Source organism: Lipotes vexillifer, unplaced genomic scaffold (genome assembly GCF_000442215.2).
Source record: "Lipotes vexillifer unplaced genomic scaffold, Lipotes_vexillifer_v1.1 scaffold1091, whole genome shotgun sequence".
NCBI lineage: Eukaryota > Metazoa > Chordata > Mammalia > Artiodactyla > Lipotidae > Lipotes > Lipotes vexillifer.
The window spans coordinates 30,428-52,242 of NW_006773710.1; the positions used below are offsets into that span (position 1 = coordinate 30,428).

Genomic DNA, 21,815 nt, shown 5'->3' on the forward strand with positions numbered 1-21,815 from the left:
CCTCCGGGAGTGTATACTTTGCAGGCTTATGCCTCTGTTAAAATTTAATAAATACATTTCAAAAATTTTTAAACATCAAAAACAAAAAGAACATCCAGCTCTCCCAGTCTTTGCAGACACTGTTGTAGGACAATCCTTACTAGTTGGCTAGTTTTATGCTGAGCCATGAGATCATCCAGAGGTGAAAGGTTAAAGGCCACCTCAGGTCTTTTCCGAGCATGCTTCATCTGGACTTGCACATGCTTTCCAAAACCCCCAGTGTATGTTGCTGCTTCTGAATGTCTTAATACCCTAAAGATTTTGAACCAGAGTTCATGCAAGAGTCCCCGTGTTTGCACATGCCTGCCTTGGCCTTGTATTTCTTTTTTTTTTTTTTTAATTTTTTTTCTTGTGGCACGCTGGCCTCTCACTGCTGTGGCCTCTCCCATTGCGGAGCACAGGCTCCGGACGCGCAGGCTCAGCGGCCATGGCTCAGGGGCCCAGCCGCTCCGCGGCATGTGGGATCTTCCCGGACCAGGGCACGAACCCGTGTCCCCTGCATCAGCAGGCAGACTTCCAACCACTGCGCCACCAGGGAAGCACCTTGGCCTTGTGTTTCTGATCCCTCCTGCTGCTAGTCCTTGCCTTCAGGGAACACTTTTTCATTGTGTAACCGGCACTCTGACTCAAACTGTCTCCACGAAGTCCAGGATCTGTATCTGTCGTTCACTTGAGGGAATCTGTACTCTTATCTACCCTCTTTGTAGGTTGAGTACTATTTTCAGTATTATAATTGTTAGTATCACTAGGATGATAATGATCTTTGTTACTGTTGACATTCATGATTATTTTTATTCATATATCTGTTGCCCTTATGTATTGTGTTTTGGTTATATTTATACAATGAATAGAGTCTCTCTGCTCACCAAGGGTGTCTGATTTTCTGAAGGTGCCTGTGAGGTGTCCCCAACACAAATACTCACATACTGCAGCTCCCAGCTTGTGATATTCCCGATTGAACCTTCGGCTTGAAGATGCTCCTGAGATACTCCTCGTTCCCCTTCTGAGGCAGGAGCTCTCCCAGGCTGGAATGTGAGAACCAAGGATGTTGCCCTCCTGAGACTCTGCAAAAAGTCACAAGTGCCTGCGAAGCCCAGCAATTGTTTGTAGCCAGCTGGAATCGCCACCCGAGGGCATCTTTGGACATCTTGAGAAACCACTGAATTTTCTCCTTCAACTCAGGGACCCAGAAACAGCTCTTAATGACACAGAAGGCCAGAGAGTGAACGGTGGGCATGAGACTCGTGATATTTCTCTCAGATGCCCCCAAGGACACAAGAACCAGTCCGGAAAGGCTGCAGGGAGAACATTTCTCCCTCTTCAGAAACTTTTACTTCAGCTCGAAAGCCAGGAGACCACCACTGGTCAAAATGGCTGCTCAGTCAGCTACCTTGTTCCCCTTGAGCTGATGAAAACTTTCTAGGTCGCCTCTGGTGGCCAGGAAATGTTGATACTGACCTGGAAGCCGTAGAGGAAGTGACCGGCTCACTCAAGCAACCACGGAACTTTCTAAGTACTCCGGGGAACCTTGGAATTTTATGGAATTTACTCCAATTGGGATATAGCTGATGATTTTTCTTATAATTAGTTTGGCTTATGTGTTTCTTTATTTGTTGAATTTTTATTTTGTTCATTTGTTTTTTGAGAAAGATGACAGAAGTAAACTACCATTCTCATCATTTCATTTCAAGGCTACAAGTATGAAATGATTTATCACTAGGATGTTAATGTTGTCTGTCCAGCTATTTATCAGGTTTCTCCAGTGTAAAGTTAGGCTTTCGTCATGTCAAAAAATGCATTGTTTTGGAAGGATTTCACTATGTGCAGCCCTTAAGGAGTGGAGAGTTCTATCTACTCTACCTCCTGGATTGCTGATATCCGTCTGAATTATCAGGAATTCCTCTCCATGGGAGATTTGTACCCTCCCCCAATTTATTTATATAGTTAGTCTTTTATTTAAATCAGTATGAACTCTTGGATATTTACTTTGTACCCTGGGTTATAGTGAATACTACTTAATTATTTTGTTGCTCAGAATCTTCCAGTTTTGGCCCTTGGGAATTCTTTTAGTTGATTTCTGTTTTCCTGTGCCTGTGCCTGTGTGTCTATGTGTGCGTTTATTGTTTTGTTGAATTAACACTTCCTCACTGTCTGGAACTACAAGTCTCCAGGTTCATCTTGTACATTTCCTGCTCCAGACCTAGAATGACCTATTTCTCCAAGGAACATGGTTTCTTTTCATTGACAAATATGTTCAAAAACAACAACAACAACGTAGATCTGAATGCGTCCATTGCTACAGGGGAGTGCTTGTTTCTTGGCTTCTCAGCTGACAGTGTGAGGAAATTTTTGTATGTTCTGACCTATGTATGTCCACCTAAGTTGCATCTACCGATCCATTGATCCATATATACATACATAGATGCATGTCTATAAGGAATAATCATCATTTATATTAACATAGTAATATAAATATTAATATTTATAATATTAAGCTATCAGCATAGCTTAATACGTTAAGCTCCGTCATCCATTAGCACATGGGCTATTCTAGGCGTCTCCCCTCACGTGTCTGTTACCCCCAGGCTAACTGCGCAACAGCCTGTGAAGGGCTCACTTCCCCAGCGAACAGCGAGCTCTCAGCATCCTGTACCGCGCCCGGCCGCCGGCAGAGGGCGCAGGAGCGCCACGTGGCGTGACGCACATAGGACGCATGCGCTTTCTGCCCGCAGACCTCGAGGACGCCGCCTGCCCCCGAGAGCGAGCGGTTTGTTTCCTCAGGACAGACCCGACCTGGGGGTACGTATTTTTCTCAAAGAGGGGGAAAGTGCTTTCCATTTTGTGGACTTTTCCAAGTGTTTTATTCTTCACTTTCTCGTGCACTGATTTAGCAAGACTTCTTTTACAGAAGTATGCGTTCAGTGAGGGATTTGGGGTGAAAATCTCAGCACGCTGTCGTATTTTTTACGGGTTCAAGATCATTTCTGAGGGGAAATCCCGCTACAGATTCGGAGGAAGGGACCCGTGTGGACGCTGGTGGAAGCACCGCGACGAGCCGGGGTGTTTGGTCGAGTGACTTGGGGACACGGGAAGGGCCTGGTCAACACGCACCCGCTTCCCAGGTGAAAGGGATTGCAACGCTACACGTGTTAATTACTTTCTAGAGGGTAGTTTTTCTATAAAGTGAAAGTAGTTGGAAAAACATTGAAAAATTGAAGAGTAGGTGTATTAAAACTCCCAACCATGTTTAAATGTTGATATTTTATTCACATCCAAATCAGAATTTATTATGATTTCACTTTGCAGGCTTTAAAGGAAGTTGCCTTCTCTCTCATATATTTAAAATAATGCTTCTCAGTGTATCTCGTTTTCAAATTGAATTATTAGCATGATTAACTTTTTTAGTGTGACCCAGTGACAGCCCTAGATACTTTTGAATTTCATCTTATGACAGGTCTTCTGCAGGACCTCAGTGTGACAGGAATTGTTGAAATAAACCGAGGACACTCCCAAATTTATAAAATTGTCATAAAAAGACATGGAGGGAAAATATTGATTTTGAAACAAAAGCTTATACTCAAAATGACAGTAGATTGTTTTTAAACGGTTTTTCAGAATCTTGTGTTCTTCTTTCTTGCACCAGTAGTCTGAGACATCTCAATTCTAAGTTTTATTTATTTATTTGTTTATAAATTTTATTTTACTTATTTATTGTTTCTGGCTGCATTGGGTCTTCGTTGCTGCGCGCGGGCTTTTCTCTAGTTGTGGCGAGCGGGGGCTACTCTTCATTACTGTGCACGGTCTTCTCATCGTGGTGGCTTCTCTTGTTGTGGAGCATGGGCTCTAGGCGCACGGGCTTCAGTAGTTGTGGCACACGGGCTCAGTAGTTGTGGCTTGCGGGCTCTAGAGCTCAGGCTCAGTAGTTGTGGTGCACGGGCTTCGTTGCTCTGTGGCATGTGGGATCTTCCCGGACCAGGGCTTGAACCCGTGTCCCCTGCATTAAAAAATTAGTTAAAACACATTTTATTTATACTCAAATCACTTATAAGTTGTGGCTCAGTTATTCTGAAAGATCCTAATATTTTTAAACTTTGTAGTAGTGATTTACATACTTAGTATATAGCTAACTATCCTTGGAGAGACGCAAACTGGTTGGCTTTTCTTTTTCTGCGGGGGGGGGGTACCAAATTACTTTATTTGAAGGAATGGTACTAAGGAAAGGACTTGTAGATATTTTGGTACAACTTACAGAAAAGGTAAGGTAACCCAAACATGCATGCACTGCCTTGGTGACCAGGGATGTCACCCCTGTGGCTACGGGAAGCCAGCCTAAGGCTTAGCTCTCATTATCACTATTTCCCAGGGTGTGCTTGTCAAAAAGATACTGTGCCATGCCAGATTCGGGGGCCCCCATCGTGCGCAAGTTGGTGACGTGGTCACCCAATTCTTTAATGGATTTCACCTGCTCATTCAGATAATGCGTCTCAATGAAGTCACACAAATAGGGGTCATTTTTCTCAGTGGCCAGTTTGTGCAGTTCCAGTAGTGACTGAGTCACACTTTTTTCCAAGTGTAGCGCACACTCCATTGCATTCAGCCCATTCTCCCAGTCATCACGGTCTGGCTTCCTGATCTCCTGAAGGAAGATTCGGCCACCCCGTTGGTTCTGCAGCTTCCTCAGTTCCTCAGCATGTTCCCTCTCCTCACAAGATTGGTGAAGAAAGTATTTGGCAAAGTTCTTCAAAGCCACATCATCGCGGTCCAAATAGTACGACATGGACAGGTAGACGTAGGAGGCGTGGAGCTCCAGGTTGATCTGGCTGTTGATGGCGGCCTCCGAGTCCTGGTGGTAGTTCTGGCGCACCTGCGAGGGGGACGCGGTCGTCATGGCGGGCGGCTGAGGTGAAACGGTGGCGGTGGCTGCGCGGCGCTGTAACGGCGGCGGGGACCTTGGGGCGGTCGGAGGGCGCCGTGAGGTGGTGGCGAGGGCTGGCTCTGAGCGGCCGGCCGGAGCGGGGGACGAGCGCCGGGTTCCGTCCAAGCACTGTTGAAGCAAGAAACCGCGGCGACTCTCCGCGAGGACTCGGCTTTTCTTAATTTGTATTAACACATGAACTCTCCATAACCCCCAGTATGTTTGCTTCTTGGCAGTGTCGCCAGTGTGTTTTTATCTGAAATATTTTTTAACAAGTTCAAATCAGGCAACAGGAGGCAAGCTAAAAGCTCAGAGGGGCTATATAAAGATAATCATTTTTTGTTTTACTTTTACGGGTGCATCTTACTATGTTCAATCTCATGCGGGACCATTTATCATAATCTTCTGAGGGCAGGTTAGGTGATTGTGTACATGGAACTTCTGTTTATTCATAATTCATAAATCACAGTCAAAGAGAAAATTGCGTTAAGATTCTGCAGGTGATTTTTTCTGCAGCTGGTCTTGGCAGTGAAGAAAGGAGCAAACAAATAAATACATAGTGAGAAATTAGATGAATAGACCAAAGGAAATGCAGAGTCCTCAAGCCAACTAGTTGAGAAGGAAAGGTTTATAGTTTAAAGACGGGATCTCAGAACAAATGGCATTTAATCTCAGGCTGACACCTAATGAATATGGAGCGGTCCTATGTGCATAGATAAAGGAGTGAAAATGAAAGATGACAATAGCTCTAAGTGTAGGGATAACAGCAGTACTCCCTTGTGTGGTTCTGAAAAGTAGTGTCGAAGATTAATCCTTGGATAGCTAGTGGGCCCATTATCTAACTTTGAAGACTAGAAGAGAAGAAATTTTTATTTGCGGAAGAGTTAATGGCTTCATTTTGAAATATATTTCGTTTTGCACACCTGTAATACATGCACGTGGAGATTATAACTCAGAAGTGGAATCTAGATACGAGTTTCTAGATATGAGTTTAGATTTAGCAAAGGGAAAATTGAAGCAAGTAAAGGATTGTTGTGAGAGTTCTGAGATAGTATATTGTAAGGGGAGAGAAAAAAGGGGTAGGATTGAACCTTGAGCTATTTTAACACTACTGTTGGAGGAGGACCTTGAAAAGGACTCCTGGAAGGAGTGACTAGAATATTTTACAATTTTAAAAAATATATTTATTTTATTTATTTTTGGCTGCGTTGGGTCTTCGTTGCTGTGCGCGGGCTTTCTCTAGTTGCATCGAGCGGGGGCTACTCTTGGTTGTGGTGTGTGGGCTTCTCATTGCGCCGGCTTCTCTTGCTGTGGAGCACGGGCTCTAGGCACGTGGGCTCAGTAGTTGTGGCTCTCGGGCTCTAGAGCTCAGGCTCAGTAGTTGTGGCACACAGGCCTAGTCTCTCCGCGGCATGTGGGATCTTTCCAGACCGGGGCTCAAACCCGTGTCCCCTGCATTGGCAGGTGGGTTCTTAACCACTGCACCACCAGGGAAGCCCTAGAATATTTTAAAGACTGGAATTTGAGCTGTCAGATAATCCTAGGAGAGAGAAAGTTCCCAAAAGGAGATCATGCTTTGGTTCCAAGTAAAAGGTTGAGAAACACTCATTGCATTTAATTATGGGGGAATAACTGTGATCTTATCAAAATTTATTAACGAGTTCATTAGTGATTTTTACAAGTGAGGGAGTGTGAGGAAACTGTGACCAAGTATGTACTGTTTTTCACTTTTATTTTGAAGGGGAAAGGTCACATGGCAGGGACGAGATGTAAATTGGCTTAGAGCTGGTTTTTATTTCAAGAGTGTAGAGACTAAATGAGTTTAAGGAGATGGATGGGGAAGTGATGAAGAGGTTGCTGGTACAATAAATTCAGTTTCTAATCTATAATATGAAATATTTGAGGGAGTAGGTGAAAAGGGGGTACAACCGGAGAAGTTGGATTTAATTAGGAACAGAGATGACTTTCCAGTTTTTACATGCGAAGACACACTGATGAGTTGGAGTTCAGGAATAAGTATAGATTTCACGCCAGTGAGCAGAACTGTTTCTTCACATTATCTAATTCATCTCTGCAGTAGGAAGTGAAGCCATTTTTGAAAAGAGGAAAAGAGAATTTGTGAGATTTGAAAGGTACAGAGAATATTGACATATTAATGAAACATGGCAGAGTGATTAGTAAGCCATAGTAAGGTGCCAGATATTTAGAAAAAACCTTTGGGAGATATATGACACTGTAATTGGACCAGATCAGTACCTAAACCTGAACTGTGACAGATGCAGCCATGGAAAGAGGAGCTATTTGGGGTCATCTGGGACTGGCGTCTCAGCGGATATGGGGAAGGACTAAGGGGCATTAGAATTGTTGGTCTTGGTGTGCATATGCTGAAATGAGTAATTGTGTGTTACACTGATCCGTAAAAATGAGGAGAGGTGAGGGCTGATTTTGGAAATTGAGGTCAGTGAACTGGAGGTTCCCATGTAGTAGGAGAACCTGGGCATGGGCAGTATTTGTAGGAACAGGCTGAAAGGAGGAGGTCTGTGAGGGAGAGGTCTCTGGTCATGGATCTGACTGGTGACATATACAGGTAAAACCTGGTTTTCGTGTCTACCCACAAGATTAGAATATTTAGTTATTTGATATTCAGAGATGGGCAGAGCTCATTTTACATTCTTATTCCGTCGATTTCTAGCCGCACAATTTTGTCATATAAATAAAGCTTCCTGAACCTAGCGCACATCAGTTGTTAAATGTGTGACTAGGGCTTCCCTGGTGGCGCAGTGGTTAAGAATCTGCCTGCCAACACTGGGGACACGGGTTCGAGCCCTGGTCCGGGAAGATCCCACAGGCCGCGGAGCAAGGAAGCGTAGCCCCTGCTCGCCGCAACTAGAGAAAGCCCGCGCACAGCAACAAAGACCCAACTCAGCCAAAAATAAATAAATAAATAAATATATTTAAAAAAAGAAAAATGTGTGATCATCCATAAAGGCAGGGTTGTTGTTGTGAGTATTAAATGCAACAACGTATGTATGTAAGCAAATACATGTGAATTCCGCTCAGAGTCTCACTTAACACTAGCAGATTTTTGTTTTCTGTTTCCAGGTCCTCAGCATCAAAGGGTTTTAATCATATTCTGTTGAAACAGTATCAGTATTTGGTGATGTAACATATTTAATTGTAAACTTTGTTTTAGGTAGTACTTGAGAGTTGACAGATTCTTTCATATCCTTAAATTATAAAATGAAGGGATAATCTTGTTCATAAAAATAACTAGAATTCCAGACACCATTTCACTGAGATATCCCCGTCAATAAGTCTCCTCCAGAATGAAGCCCCTTCGCTGTATTTTATGAGCCTGTCTGCCTTATGGGGATTGTGCAGCATAACTGTAGCATTATGACATTTGTACTCCTGCTTGTTTCTGTGCAAGGGGTTGTATGTGCTAGACTTGCATGATGAGAATCATTGAGCACTTGAGCAAGGGACTGGTCTCTGAATTGTTTCTGCTCAGCATGAAAGAGATTGCAGAGTTGCTTGGTCACGTATCCAAGGCCCTGAAGTATACAGCTAGGGTTGAGACACTGACATTGCCTGAATTCCACATGTGGAGGAGCCAGATGACTAAAGGCAAGTTATCTTGAGCGAGAATACGGGACACTACTGAGCTGAGACGGGTGTTGAAAACAATGCTAGTGGACCTCACCGACTCCAGAATGGCATGCTGGGTTATGGATACTAGAATCTCCATATGGCAGGAGTCAGGTTCTCTTAGGATTTGGTACCAGGGATGGAATTAAATAATACATCGGAACGCCACGTCTAATTACACTGTAAAGCCCCATCCTTGTGTTTTGTTATCTATGTAGTGAGAATGTTAATATCTGCATTATGAGCATCAGAGCCAAAGACTTATAGTTGACCCTTGGAGAGGAGAGCCCTCTCCCCATTTGTCCTTGTCCCCACTGCAGACACATGTGGGTTGAGGAGTCACTACCATGTGAAGGTTTGCAGATTCAAGACGGTGGGCATGTCTGGGAATGTTAGAGAAGACTGGGGTCTCTTGGCTTCTTTCTCTTTCCTCAGCTTTGTCTGCTTAGCTTTTGAACTGTCCTTTGGTGAGAATACACAGGAAGACAGGGCGACTGAGTTCCAGACAATGCAACCCCAGGTGAGTAGGACTTGCTCCTTCTTGTGAATTGATACCTGTTTTTCCCGGGGAGGAGTGCGTTTCCCTTCTTGGCCTGGATCTCCTGTGTGCCCCCGTGAAGTTAAAGTACTGTCATATTTCCTCAGGACTCTGGGAGGCTTATGGCAGGTCGGGGACTGATCAAGAAATAATCCCCTACCCAATATTTACACTACTTTATTCCATTCCCCACCCCCTTAATCATGTCCTTGAAGACAAGGTGAAAAGTTGTTTCTTCTAATGTATCCCATGTTAGTGTCTGCTTTGGGCTTAGGCATGTGGTGGACACAGGTGATGGAAATGAGTAAGAGCAAACGTTTATAGTCCTGCAGAGAGGCAGATGTTTCTTCAGGTGAGTTCAGTCCATCCAGTGATTCAGATGCTGCAGAGGAGGGCTGTGCAGCACTGAGATTGGGGTAGCGGGGGGGAGGGCAATGAGGAAGAATTTATTTATTTTTCCCAATTTTAAATTTATTCAAGTGTTTATAGAACACGCTTGAACATTTAAACAACTTGAAAAAAGAAAACAATTCTCCTTACCCCTCTTGCTCCCAAAACCCCAGTTTCCTTCTTTGTAATTAAACTGTGTTCAAATCTGAAAACAGAAAGAAATGTCTGGGGCTTCCCTGGTGGCGCAGTGGTTGGGAGTCCGCCTGCCGACGCAGGGGACACGGGTTCGTGCCCCGGTCCGGGAGGATCCCACACGCCGCGGAGCGGCTGGGCCCGTGAGCCATGGCCGCTGAGCCTGCGTGTCCGGAGCCGGTGCTCCGCAACGGGAGAGGCCACGGCAGTGGGAGGCCCGCGTACCGCAAAAAAAAAAAAGAAAGAAAGAAATGTCTGGAATCGTTTTCTTAATTCGGGCTGTGCATTGCAAAAAAGGATTGTAACAGAGTAAATCTAGGGTCTTGTAGCAATTTTTGAAGGACTGGAAAGATCAGGTTCAACTGAGGGACCTCTATTTCCCGTTAGCATATAGACAGGGTTGTGATAACGGGAAGAATAATGATAACCCGTGCTTGAAGGTCCCAGAGAAAATGGAAACTCAGAGCCTCACCACAGGAGGGTCAGACCAGGACACTCCTTTTGCACAGCAGTCTCAGGGCCCCTTGGGGTTTGCTTCTGAACTGTACGACTTATTCTCTGTCGTGAACATGTGAGTTGTGTAGAGATGAGAGAGACCACCCCTGATTATCCACATTCTCTAGGAGGATGTTCAGTCCTGCAGAATTTGGCCATTATCTGTGCCCAGGTTATTTCCACCACAGTTATCTCACTCACGTTTATAATGATGTTATGTTTTCAAAGTGGGTGGATATTTCTGTCTGCGTGAAGGACACATGACATGTCACCATAAACATTTGACTGGAACCCCAAACAGGGTTGAGCTTTCTCTTATACAGCAACCCAACCGCAGCACTGCCGTGTCCAGTATCTTCCCGTGGCCCTTTGTAGGGAAGGCCCTAGCTGCACAAAATGTCCATGATGTTTTAGGAATTAGTGACCTTCAAGGATATAGCTGTAGACTTCACCCAGGAAGAGTGGGCCCTGCTGGACACATCCCAGAGAAAGCTGTTCAGAGATGTGATGCTGGAGAACATCAGTCATCTGGTGTCTGTGGGTGAGTCTGTCAACACTGATGTATTTTTAACAAGTATCCAGAACAGCTTCCACATATCCCCCTCCCTTCTCAACCCTCATTCACATTCTTTCATGGTTCTTAAAACTACTTGAAGTTAATTCATTTGTTTATTTATTTACTTACACCTGTTTTGTCAGCCCAAGAGAATATAGTTTTCCTGACCACTCTTCCCTTTCTCTCTTCTTTATCTTTAACAATCAGGAATTCAATGAATATTTTTAAGTGAATAAAAGTAATAAATATTTACTAAATAACTGTCCTGCTCTGTATACTCACCTGATGGTTAAAAATTCATTCTTGAAAATGATACCAGTTATCTATTTCCAAAGAGAAATTAGATTGTTCTGGCGGAGCTTCTGTGTTTCGGATTCTTTTTTAAAATGTAAAGTTCATCCTGCTGTGGGAACATTTAATTTCTCCGTTGAAAACGCTGAGGATCCTTCACTCTGGCTTTGACTTAGGGCCTGCTCACCAGCATCAGGAAGAGCTCCCTGTGTTGTCACAGTGACAGTGTTTCAGCATTGGGGCTGTCCTCCAGCGTTCACCTTGTCCCTCCTTGGTGTCCTGCCTTCACATTAAAGGGCATGCATGGTTCTCAGCAGAAAATGCAAAACCAATGTATCTTTCCCACCCCCTGCACAAACAGGGTATCAACTCCGCAAATCATATGTGACTTCCCAGTTGGAGCAGGGAGTGGAGCTGTGGAGGGAAGGAAAAGGAGTTCACCAGTGCCTGAGTCCAGGTGAGCTCCAGGCTTACGTGTGCTCAGCACGAGGAAGATCCTGATATTGGGAGAGCAGAAGCTGGGAAATGGCTGCTGCAGGTTTTGTTTCTTTTTTTAATATCTATTTATTCATTCATTCATTTTTTTGGCTGCGTTGGGTCTTCGTTGCTGCGTGTGGGCTTTCTCTAGTTGAGGCGAGCGGGGGCTACTCTTCGTTGTGGTGCACGGGCTTCTCATTGCGGTGGCTTCTCTTGTTGCAGAGCACGGGCTCTAGGCGCACAGGCTTCAGTAGTTGTGGCACATGGGCTCAGTAGTTGTGGCTCACGGGCTCTAGAGCACAGGCTCAGCAGTTGTGGTGCACGGGCTTCATTGCTCCATGGCATGTGGGATCTTCCCAGACCAGGGCTTGAACCCGTGTCTCCTGCATTGGCAGGTGGATTCTTAACCACTGCACCACCAGGGAAGTCCTCACTGCAGATTTTCTTGAGTGAGTTATGTTTTTAGGAAAGCAGTAGAGGCCACTGGGGCCTATACTCTCTTTTGCACTTTCTTTTGGCCTCAGAAAGGGACTGTTCATGTCCTTTTAAGGTTAAAGTTTCACATAGTGTCCTTTGTCCTGTTCCTTTCCCTTTGACAATTTTCCTTCTCTTTACCAATCTTGATTCTATTTTTTCTCTTATTTCAATCCTGAAAATACTTCCTAATTTTCAGTTTTCTGAAATGTGTTTCAACTCACTTTACTTCCTTTTCACATTCCTGCTCTGTGTCAGGGTCAGTATTTGAAACATACTCACACAGGCCTTGCATGCTTTCAGCAGGTTTCTTTCTCCAATGCCACACTAGCATTTTTTAACAGTATTTTAGACAGGAAAAGTGGCCTTATGGGAGAAGAAATAATATTCGTACAAGATATCTGCAGAAAGGACCCATCTAATTGCATGTCAGTGGTGAGTTTCAAGGGGTAAACCCTTTCCTCCACATTAAAGACATGGGAACTGAAAGGCTTTAGAATGCAGGACATGATGGTTATTTGAGTTGGATGTAAATGCTGCCCCAGCAGAAGGTCGTGGGTAGTTTCAATTTAGGGAAAAATTAATGTGTGCTCAAAACCATAACCTGAGTTCTTATAAAAGAACAATTGCCTAAACATGGCTCATACTTGAAGTCTTTGAAACTAGTGAAATCTTTAACAAGTTTGATAGCCCTGCAGTTGAAATGTTATGAAACAGGAAATCTCTTTGTGTTGTGGAAGATAACACGCAATGCATATATAAATAACATGGGGAAGACTTCAGCAGAGACACTCACATCATGGTCAGAGTAGAAGTCATAGGGCTTCCCTGGTGGCGCAGTGGTTGAGAGTCCGCCTGCCGATGCAGGGGACACGGGTTCGTGCCCCGGTCCAGGAAGATCCCACATGCCGCGGAGCGGCTGGGCCCGTGAGCCATGGCCTCCGAGCCTGCGCGTCCAGAGCCTGTGCTCCACAACGGGAGAGGCCACAACAGTGAGAGGCCCGCGTGCCGCAAAAATAAAATAAATAAATAAACCTGTTATGTTGCTCAGTTTATATTTTTATGCAGCTTTCAACATAATTACAGAGACTTGGTTCAGTCATAATCTAAACTGAAAAATATAATACAAAATAATGTAATCTGTCATATCAGTGTTTAAAAATGTATGTGGTAAAAAATTAATACAAACATGGAAGAATAAACATATAGTTTGGGACTAAAGCTTGATGTTAAAGTAATACTTCTCTTCTGGAAATGTCAAACCTTTCTGCATTTTCCTACCTGTCCTGCCACAATCATTCCTATCTTGAACAGGTCAGAGGAGAAGAGAGAGGGGATGGGAGGCCAAGAGACCAGGGCCAAGGTGGGGTAGGAGAAAAACAAAAGCAATCAGGAGAAAGCACAGGTGGGTGAGGGGGCAGTGGTTCCTAAGGTGCGCAGCTGGCATCTGAGGCACAAGGCGTCACTGGAGCAGGGATAGAGTGAAGGGAGCGTTCAGTGAACTTAGGGGCTGACAGAAGCAGAAAGCAGTGTGTGATCCAGGACTGGATCCTGGAGAGTGGAAAAATTAACAAATAGCATTTACATTAGCACCCAAAATAATAAAATACTTAAGAATATATTTATCATAATAGATTTGTACACTGAAAACTACAAAACGTTTTGAAAGAAATTAAAGATATATGAAAAAAGGAAATACCTAAATGCCCTAAATGAAAGTGATTATGGATTGGGTGACTATATATTAGATGACAATACTCCCAAATTGATCTACAGATGAAATGTAATCTTTATCAAAATCCCCAGTTGGCATTTTTGAGATCAGCAAGCTGACCATAAAATTCACATGGAAATTCAAGGACACAGAATAGACAAAACAACCTTGAAAGGAAAAATAAGTTGAGTCCTCATACTTCTCGGTTTCAGATCTTACCACGGAGGTACATTAATTAAGACTCTGTGATATTGGCAAAAGAACAGATTTATAGATCGATGGACTAGAGAGTTCAGAAATAAATCCTCACATTTATGGTCAATTTATTTTTGACGAGGGTACCAAGGACATTCAGTGGGAGATGTGAGTCTTTTTATGTGGGTATCTACATGCAAAGGAAGAAATTGTACCCATATCTAACATTTTTAAAAACCTAAAATGGATAAAATACCTAAATATAAGAGCTAACATCACAAAACTCTCAGGAGAAAACAAAGACGCAAATATTTGTGCCCTTGGATTAGGCAATGATTTCTTAGATAATGACATCAAAAGCACGTGCAACCAAAGAAAAATTGATAAATTGGACTTCATCAAAATGAAAATAAAAGTTGAAAGACAACCCACACAAGGGGTAATTCTATGACTGATGTCTTAAGAAATCTCTCTATGGAGGTCTGAAGAAAGCAACACTACAGCTATAATTTGTAAGGAAGCAGCAGTCACTTGTATATGCTGAGACAGGGGGATGGTGGTTATTTTTTGGCTTGGACGATGTCCATATTCACTCTGTGTCCAGACATAACTGGGTGGAATTGTTTTCGTCTTGATTCATCATATTGTCATATAATGGCCTTGAGTGATGCTGATGTTCTGTGGAATTGTTATGTTCACCGGACAACCGTGACCCAGCTGAGGGTACCAGACCAGCTTGTGGCTGACAAGGTCTGCTTTCCTCTCATACAGTTCAAAGAAGATTAGTGCAGAAGGTGAGCTGAAGCATTCAGGGCGTCTGCTCTGCACTCTAGGCCCAGGAAAGAACAGAAGTGGAGTAAAAACCTGATGGAAAATATTGGAGCCAGTGTGAGCCTGACTGGAGGAGGAAGGGAACTGGGCTGGTGGTGACAACGACCCTCAGCAAAGGGGTGAGGCAGGGTCCAGGCAGCCAGTGAGCCCTGGTTCATTCCCCTTAGGGCCGGTGCCTCCCCAGTCTCTCCGGATGTTGGTCCCCCCGCCTTCCCTTGCATCGGGAACAGATGTCGGTTTTCTCCCTACCCACGCCCCCAGCTCTGCTCCACCCACTCCCATACCCATTGCACTCAGCTCGGTCCTGGAAGCTGCTTCAATGCCAGCCCCTTAGGATCCGGGGCTGAGCCTCTCTCACTCCAGATGCCAGCTCGGAGTAGAGAGATGTACAAAGGCTGATCAGTGACCTAATTCACGTGCCACAGTGGCTTCCCTATGCCTCATTTGAGAACGTTCCAAGTAGTAAGTGAACTGATACAAGATAGAAATGTCTACCACAAAAATCATTTCGTATGGAGCATTCATGACAGTGAAAAACTAGTTGAACTAAAAGAAAATAAACAGAAAAACCCTGTGGCTTTTACCCCGAAAATTAATGTGTAAACTGTATGTGATGTAACAATGAAATGACACTGCACATTGGATCCAACAGGAGTGTGCCAGCGGGCATGTTCACGCCACACGCTCTGGGCGCTGTGTCACTGTCACCTGGGCCCAGTGGGCTGAGTCTCCTAGAGGAAAATGGCCTCAAGCGTTTACAGTTTATCTCAGGAACTACTTTTACTCCTGCTCTTGGGGGACCAATGGTCATTTTCTCCTCCAGGAAGGCGAACTTTGTATTGCTCAAACTTCTCTAGCTTTTTAATTTGATTAAGAAGAATAACAAGGAACCATATGAGTAATTACTAAGTACTTCTGAATGATCCCTCTAACACAGTACAGGAATTTGATGCTGTTTTGTTATTGTCACTATTAAATCTGGATTATCATATTTAGAATATATATTAAAAGTTAATTGATTTATTTTTTTTTTCCATGCTGCGTGGCTTGCGGAACCTTAGTTCCCCGACCAGGGATTGAACCCTGGCCACAGCAGTGAAAGCCACTGGACCATCAGGGAATACCCGGAAGTTGATTTTAGAAATCTACTACAGCTTGTTTTTTAGAGAATCAGCAGAGTGGAAAAATTAAACTGTCTTTTTAGTTATGCATGATGTACATTGCTGATTCATGTGATAATATATGGATTCTTATGTTCCAGGCATATAAAGACTAAAATAATGTCTATTTTACATTCTATCTTAGGGTCTGTCATCTAGCAACATTTCATGCTAGGCTCACTCACACACTACAGCACTGTCAATGTACAGAAGAAACTCTTCCAAAATAATTGAAATTTAAAAATTATGTAAAATGAAAAATGTACATTGAAATATAACCAACTGTTATGAAATTTAAAATCAATAGTATTAACAAATATTTTTTATAGCACATGTCAAATATTGTAGATTAAGGTAGTCTAGTTAATAGTAATGTGAACGTTCAAATAAAGCGCTCTTTACCAGGAAATGATATATTTAAAGTATGCCAGAGTGTGAATCACTTAACATTTCAGATGAGAACATTAACCAATACTGGGAATCCTTCATAAATATAAGGGGGTAATAATAATTTCATTATGTGGAAAATTAAAAGACATTATAACTTCAGATAACCCATTCTTTTGCAAATATACACTTTTAAAAAAGTTAATCGGCACAGAGGATTTTTAGGGCAGTGAAAGTACTCTGTATGACATTATAATGATGATAAATGTCATTATACATTTGTCCAAACCCACAGAATGTACAACTCCCAGAGTGAACTGTAAACTATGCACAGTGGGTGATTATGATGCATCAGTGTAGGTTCATCCTTAGTGAAAAATGTACCATCTGGTAGTAGTGTCGATAATGCAGGAGGCCATGCATGGGTGGGGACAGAGGGAAATGGGAAATCTCTGTACCTTCTCAATTCTGTTGTAAACCTAAAACTGCTCTAAAAAACTGTCTTTAAAAATTTTATTAACATCACATATCTTTCAAATTCTAACATAATATTAGTAATGTAAACTAGAATATATTAACAGTATTCATAATTTGATATTAAAGTATCATTACTTTTAATTACTGCATACTTCAGTATTAATAGTATAAGCACAGGTTATATAATGTTAATGAAATTGAAATTTATATGTTTACCATTGAAATATTCCGCTATGACTTAATATTTTCATTAATTACCGTATCATCAATACTGCAATGATTACTATTTTAATTCACCCTTCTACTCAAAATCTCATTGGTTTTTCTTTGGAATTCCAGATATGACTGCAGTTCACCTATCATAGAATCCTGCTGTTCTAAAATCTGAGGGCTCTCACTGCCTGGGCGCTGCAGGAAGAAATGTAACTTTGTTTTCACCTCAGTCATATTTGATTTCTAACATTTTAATTAAAACAACTTTTAAAATGTGAAAACCCCTCAGAATAGTCTCTTTATTAAATGCAGTGGAACTTGAATTTAGCTATAGCTCTTCTCATTCAATTCAAAGATGCTTTTCAGAACGCTTCCACATGCATGTGATCGTGAATCACCGGTTGGATAACCTTTCGTGGGGCTAGTTTTCCCCAAAGGGCAGCTGTACAGTTTGTCTTCAGGAAATAATAAACTGAGTGAGGGGTACCTTTTTTTTTTTTTCTTTTTTTTTGCGGTACGCGGGCCTCTCACTGCTGTGTTCTCTCCCGTTGTGGAGCACAGGCTCGGACGCGCAGGCTTAGCGGCCATGGCTCACGGGCCCAGCCGCTCTGTGGCATGTGGGATCTTCCCGGACCGGGGCACGAACCCATGTCCCCTGCATCGGCAGGCGGACTCTCAACCACTGTGCCACGAGGGAAGCCCAGGGATACCTTTGAATATTAAATGTGTGGGGATATTAATCTTCTAAATACAGCGCAGTTATCACCCAGAGGTTGCCTTCCCATATGGAGAAGACTAGAAACCAGCTGATTGTTCTCCTTGCTGCAGTTATGGCTGATTTACTCACAGGACCGTGGCTGGGCTCTGGGCACTATGGAGAGGAGGGTCACAGAGCAGTGGATGAGTGGAGACCCACGTACGCGAATGATTTGGCAACACTAGAACCAGTTTTAGCGACAGTTCTGCATGTCATTCAATATCTTATATATTTAAACTTAGGAATCTCCAGGTCTTAACGCATGTCTTATGGAGGAACTTCTCAAAGGATTTGAGGACCTGCTTTCTTATCTGGGAGGTATTGTCCGTGTATAACTGTAGTGTGAGGTGATGGAATACACCAGGGGTAAAAAAAACCTGGTTCCCATGCACCATCTGAGGATACAGAGGTAGGTGACAGGGAGAGTGGTTTTCATGTCCTGTATGGAAAACAGCAGTGAGAGGCCTCCCCAATAACATGAACTGAAACCTAGAAATAAGGTGCATACAAGTTCATTGTGATAGACATTTATTTTACTGCTGTTACATGAACTGCTGCCTCTCAAAAATGTTTTGAGATGATGACACAGGCTTGCCTTGGAGACACTGTGGGATCAGCTCCAGACAAGAGCAAAAAGTGAACATTGCAATAAAGCAAGTCACATGAAAGTTTTGGTTTCCCAGTGCATATAAAAGGGACGTTTACACTATGCTGCAGCCTCTTAAGTGTGCAATAGCATTATGTCTGTCTAAAAAATATACAGACCTTAGTTAAAAATGCTTTATTGCTAAAGAATGCCAGACATCATCTGAGACATCAGTGAGTCTTGCAGTAACATCAAGGTCACTGATCACAGAGCACCATACCAATATAATAATAATGAAAAAGTTTGAAATATTGCAAGAATTGCCAAAATGTGACCCAGAGGCATTGAGAAGACACTTGAAAAAATGGCACCAATAGACTTGATCAATGCACAGGGTTGCCACAAACCTTCAATTTGTGAAAAACTCAGCATCCGTGAAGCGAATAAAGTGAAGCCCAGTAAATCGAGTAGGCCTGTGTTTCAAACATTTTCATGTCAGATCAACCTGGCTGGTTCTTCTGAAGACTGTCAAAAGTCATCACAAATAAAAAAAGTCTGAGCAAATGTCACAGCCGAGAGAAGCTTAAGGAACCATTCTGAATAAACGTGATGTGGTGTGTGTACTGGATGGGGTTCTGAAACAGTAAGGGTGAACCTAGGGAAATCTGAATAACATGTGGGCGTTAGTTAATAATGTATCAATACTCACAATTCGTGTCAAATATGGCACAGTGGTGCACTATGGTAAGAGAGTAAGTGGCGCAAGCAGCAACTGAAGGGTGAGACAGTTGTAAAGTGACTTGCGAAGCTTTCAGAAAAGCACCGACACAGAGAAGATTTGCTAAGACTGGCAGAGTATTCTGTGTGTGTGGGTTTTTTATTTGTTTGGTTTTTGTTTTGGTTTTTCTGGCTCCAGTGTTTAAGGAGATACCTCTCAAATCACAAGGTGACCATTAAGCTAACAGAACAGAGACCTCAGTGGCATTCATGACAAAACCTTTTACAGGAAGAGTTCAGAAAATCAGTAAATAAACAACTAAGCCCAGACCACATAAAATGTCAACAACAAATCCCAGGAAGGCAGGAGAATCTGATTTCTAGGCATATTATAATATTCAAAATATCTAGTATTCGACAAAAAATAGAGTCATGCAAAGAAACAAGAAAGTACAACCCATCCTCAGGGAGAAGAAAAAGAAAATTAACAGATACTGTACCTGAGGGAGTACAGACATTGGACTTGACGAGGCAAAGGCTTTACACAACTGTCTCAATGATGCTCAAAGAATGAAAGGAAAGCAGGCAAATGACGCTTCACCAAATCAAGAGTTTCGGTAAAGGGACAGAAATTATAAAATGGAGTCAAATAGCAATTCTGGAGTTGAAAATTGCTATGGGTTTTCACCTCTATGTTTTATATTATATAAAATACTAATAGAGGGTTGCAACATCAGATTTGAGCAGGCAAAATAAATAACCAGTGAATATGAAGAAAAAAATCCGTTGAAATTATCAAGTAGTGTTTTATAAATGAGTCAAAGATGGTTCTTGTATATTGGGCCTGTTGTTTACGTCTTCACAAGAGACTAGGCCCATTAGCTCAAAAGCCCACCAGTGCCAAATTTAAATTTTTATATACTGAATTGTTTTAAACATAACATAGCTCAAATTAGATTTTTAACCATTTAGAGCCTGCCTGCTGTGCATACCCTGTGAAAATGCACCCAACATTTGCTGACCATAGATAAGGTAAACCATGGGCTATACAAGCCTCTAAGCTGCTTCTGGCCTTCTATAGTTCTCTGACCAAGAGACTCCCCATCTTTGGGCTGAGAGACTTCATCTGGACAATGAAACCACCACCCCTTTCCAAACACCTTCTCCCCCAGGTGTTCCCTTGTTATTTCCTCCTTCCTGGTGGTGGTCCCACACTCTAGCCTCTGGAAGGGGTTATCCTTGATAGGGAAGCTGCACCTTTGTGCCACCCAATATATCTCATTTTGTGATGCCACCCCTCTGTGGTCATGACTTTATGTGATCAGTCCTGAAATCCCTTGATCTCACTGAAAATGCCCAGCACACTCACATGCATAGCTCAGTGTAGATAGATTCCAGTGGGATGTGAGCTCCTCTGAGAAGGGAGTGTGCACATCATTTCTGGGGGTCCCAGCACCTACACAGGCCCTGCCCCCAGCAGCACCAGGCCCTTCCCTCCTGGAGACACAGGCAGAGGAGGTGATTTCTGACTAAGCCACCAAATAAGTCTCAAATTCAGTTGTGGCCCAGGATCACAGCTAAAGTCAACTATAGCTTTCGGGTAAATTATGTATGTCCTAAGCAGATTAAATGTAATAGTAATACAAATCTATTATATTTTTAAGTGATATGAAATATTTAAATATAAAAATGAGGTAAGGAAGAGTGGTGTTTCCAGATCTCAATTTATTAAAAATATTCTCCATTTGCAAACACAAAGTGCCTACTACCTGCAGTAACAACTTGGTGTATACAGTATCAACTCAGTAGTACTCATTACAACTCTAAGATAGAGGCACGAAGCTTACTTCTACCTTAGAATGTAGGAAACTGAACCACAGAAAGGTTCAGTAGCAAGGTCTCATGGGCTGTGACAGTGGAAATAACCTATGGGGTCTGTCTTCCAGATCTGAACTTCTCACTAGTTTGTTCCACTTGACCCTTGTTCATACTTCCACGTGTCCCTGCCTGCTCACAGCCAATACCCCTCCAGCCACAGCACCAAGATGTTCAATTTTGGGTGCTCATCATCCTCGCACACGACTGTTTCCACCCTAGCTGAACAGTAGAATCACTTTTTGTTTTTTAATGATGTATTGGTTTCACCCCGAGATGTGCTTATTTAATCAGCCTGTCAAGCTATGATTTGGGGATTGTGCTAGTTTGGGAAGAGCACAAATCAGCTGAGTTATCTTTTGAGAACACTTCCCTTGAGGTGTAGGTTCAGTATGGAAGTTTGTTGAAGGGCAACACATTTCCAAGCCCTAGGCGCAAAGCAGGAGAGACCTGCTTTGAGAGAACTTTCATTTTGCTTGGGGAAAAGAACATTAATAAGACTTAGATAATAAGATAATTATTACTTAGATATTACTTAGATAATAAGAACATTAATAAGACCACCACAGGCTTGTGTGGTGTCTGATAGGTTAGGGGATATTATATTGCTGGGGTCTTCTTTTCAGGGCTGCTCTGTGTGTGTTGGCGGGGAGGGCACAATAGTGGCTCCGTTTGGGAAGCAAGTAGGTGCGTAACTCAGGACTCACCTGAATAAGATGTGGGATGGCGTCGTATGATGAGCTCCTGCCCCCAGCTAGCTCAACTCAGGGGCTTCACGGAAAAATCCAAGGGGTGTTCTTGGCCTGGAACAGCAGAGCTGTCCGTCTCTCTGGCCCCGCGGAGCTGCCCAGGGGCAGAGACAGGCTGGGGACCACCCCGTGGTTTACA

The 21,815-nt window shown here is 43.0% G+C and overlaps 1 pseudogene; it reads right to left on the reverse strand.

Annotated features, from left to right (window-relative positions):
* Positions 1-4,375: 4,375 nt before the first annotated feature.
* Positions 4,376-5,336, reverse strand: LOC103075683 (ferritin heavy chain pseudogene; annotated as a pseudogene).
* Positions 5,337-21,815: the final 16,479 nt, after the last annotated feature.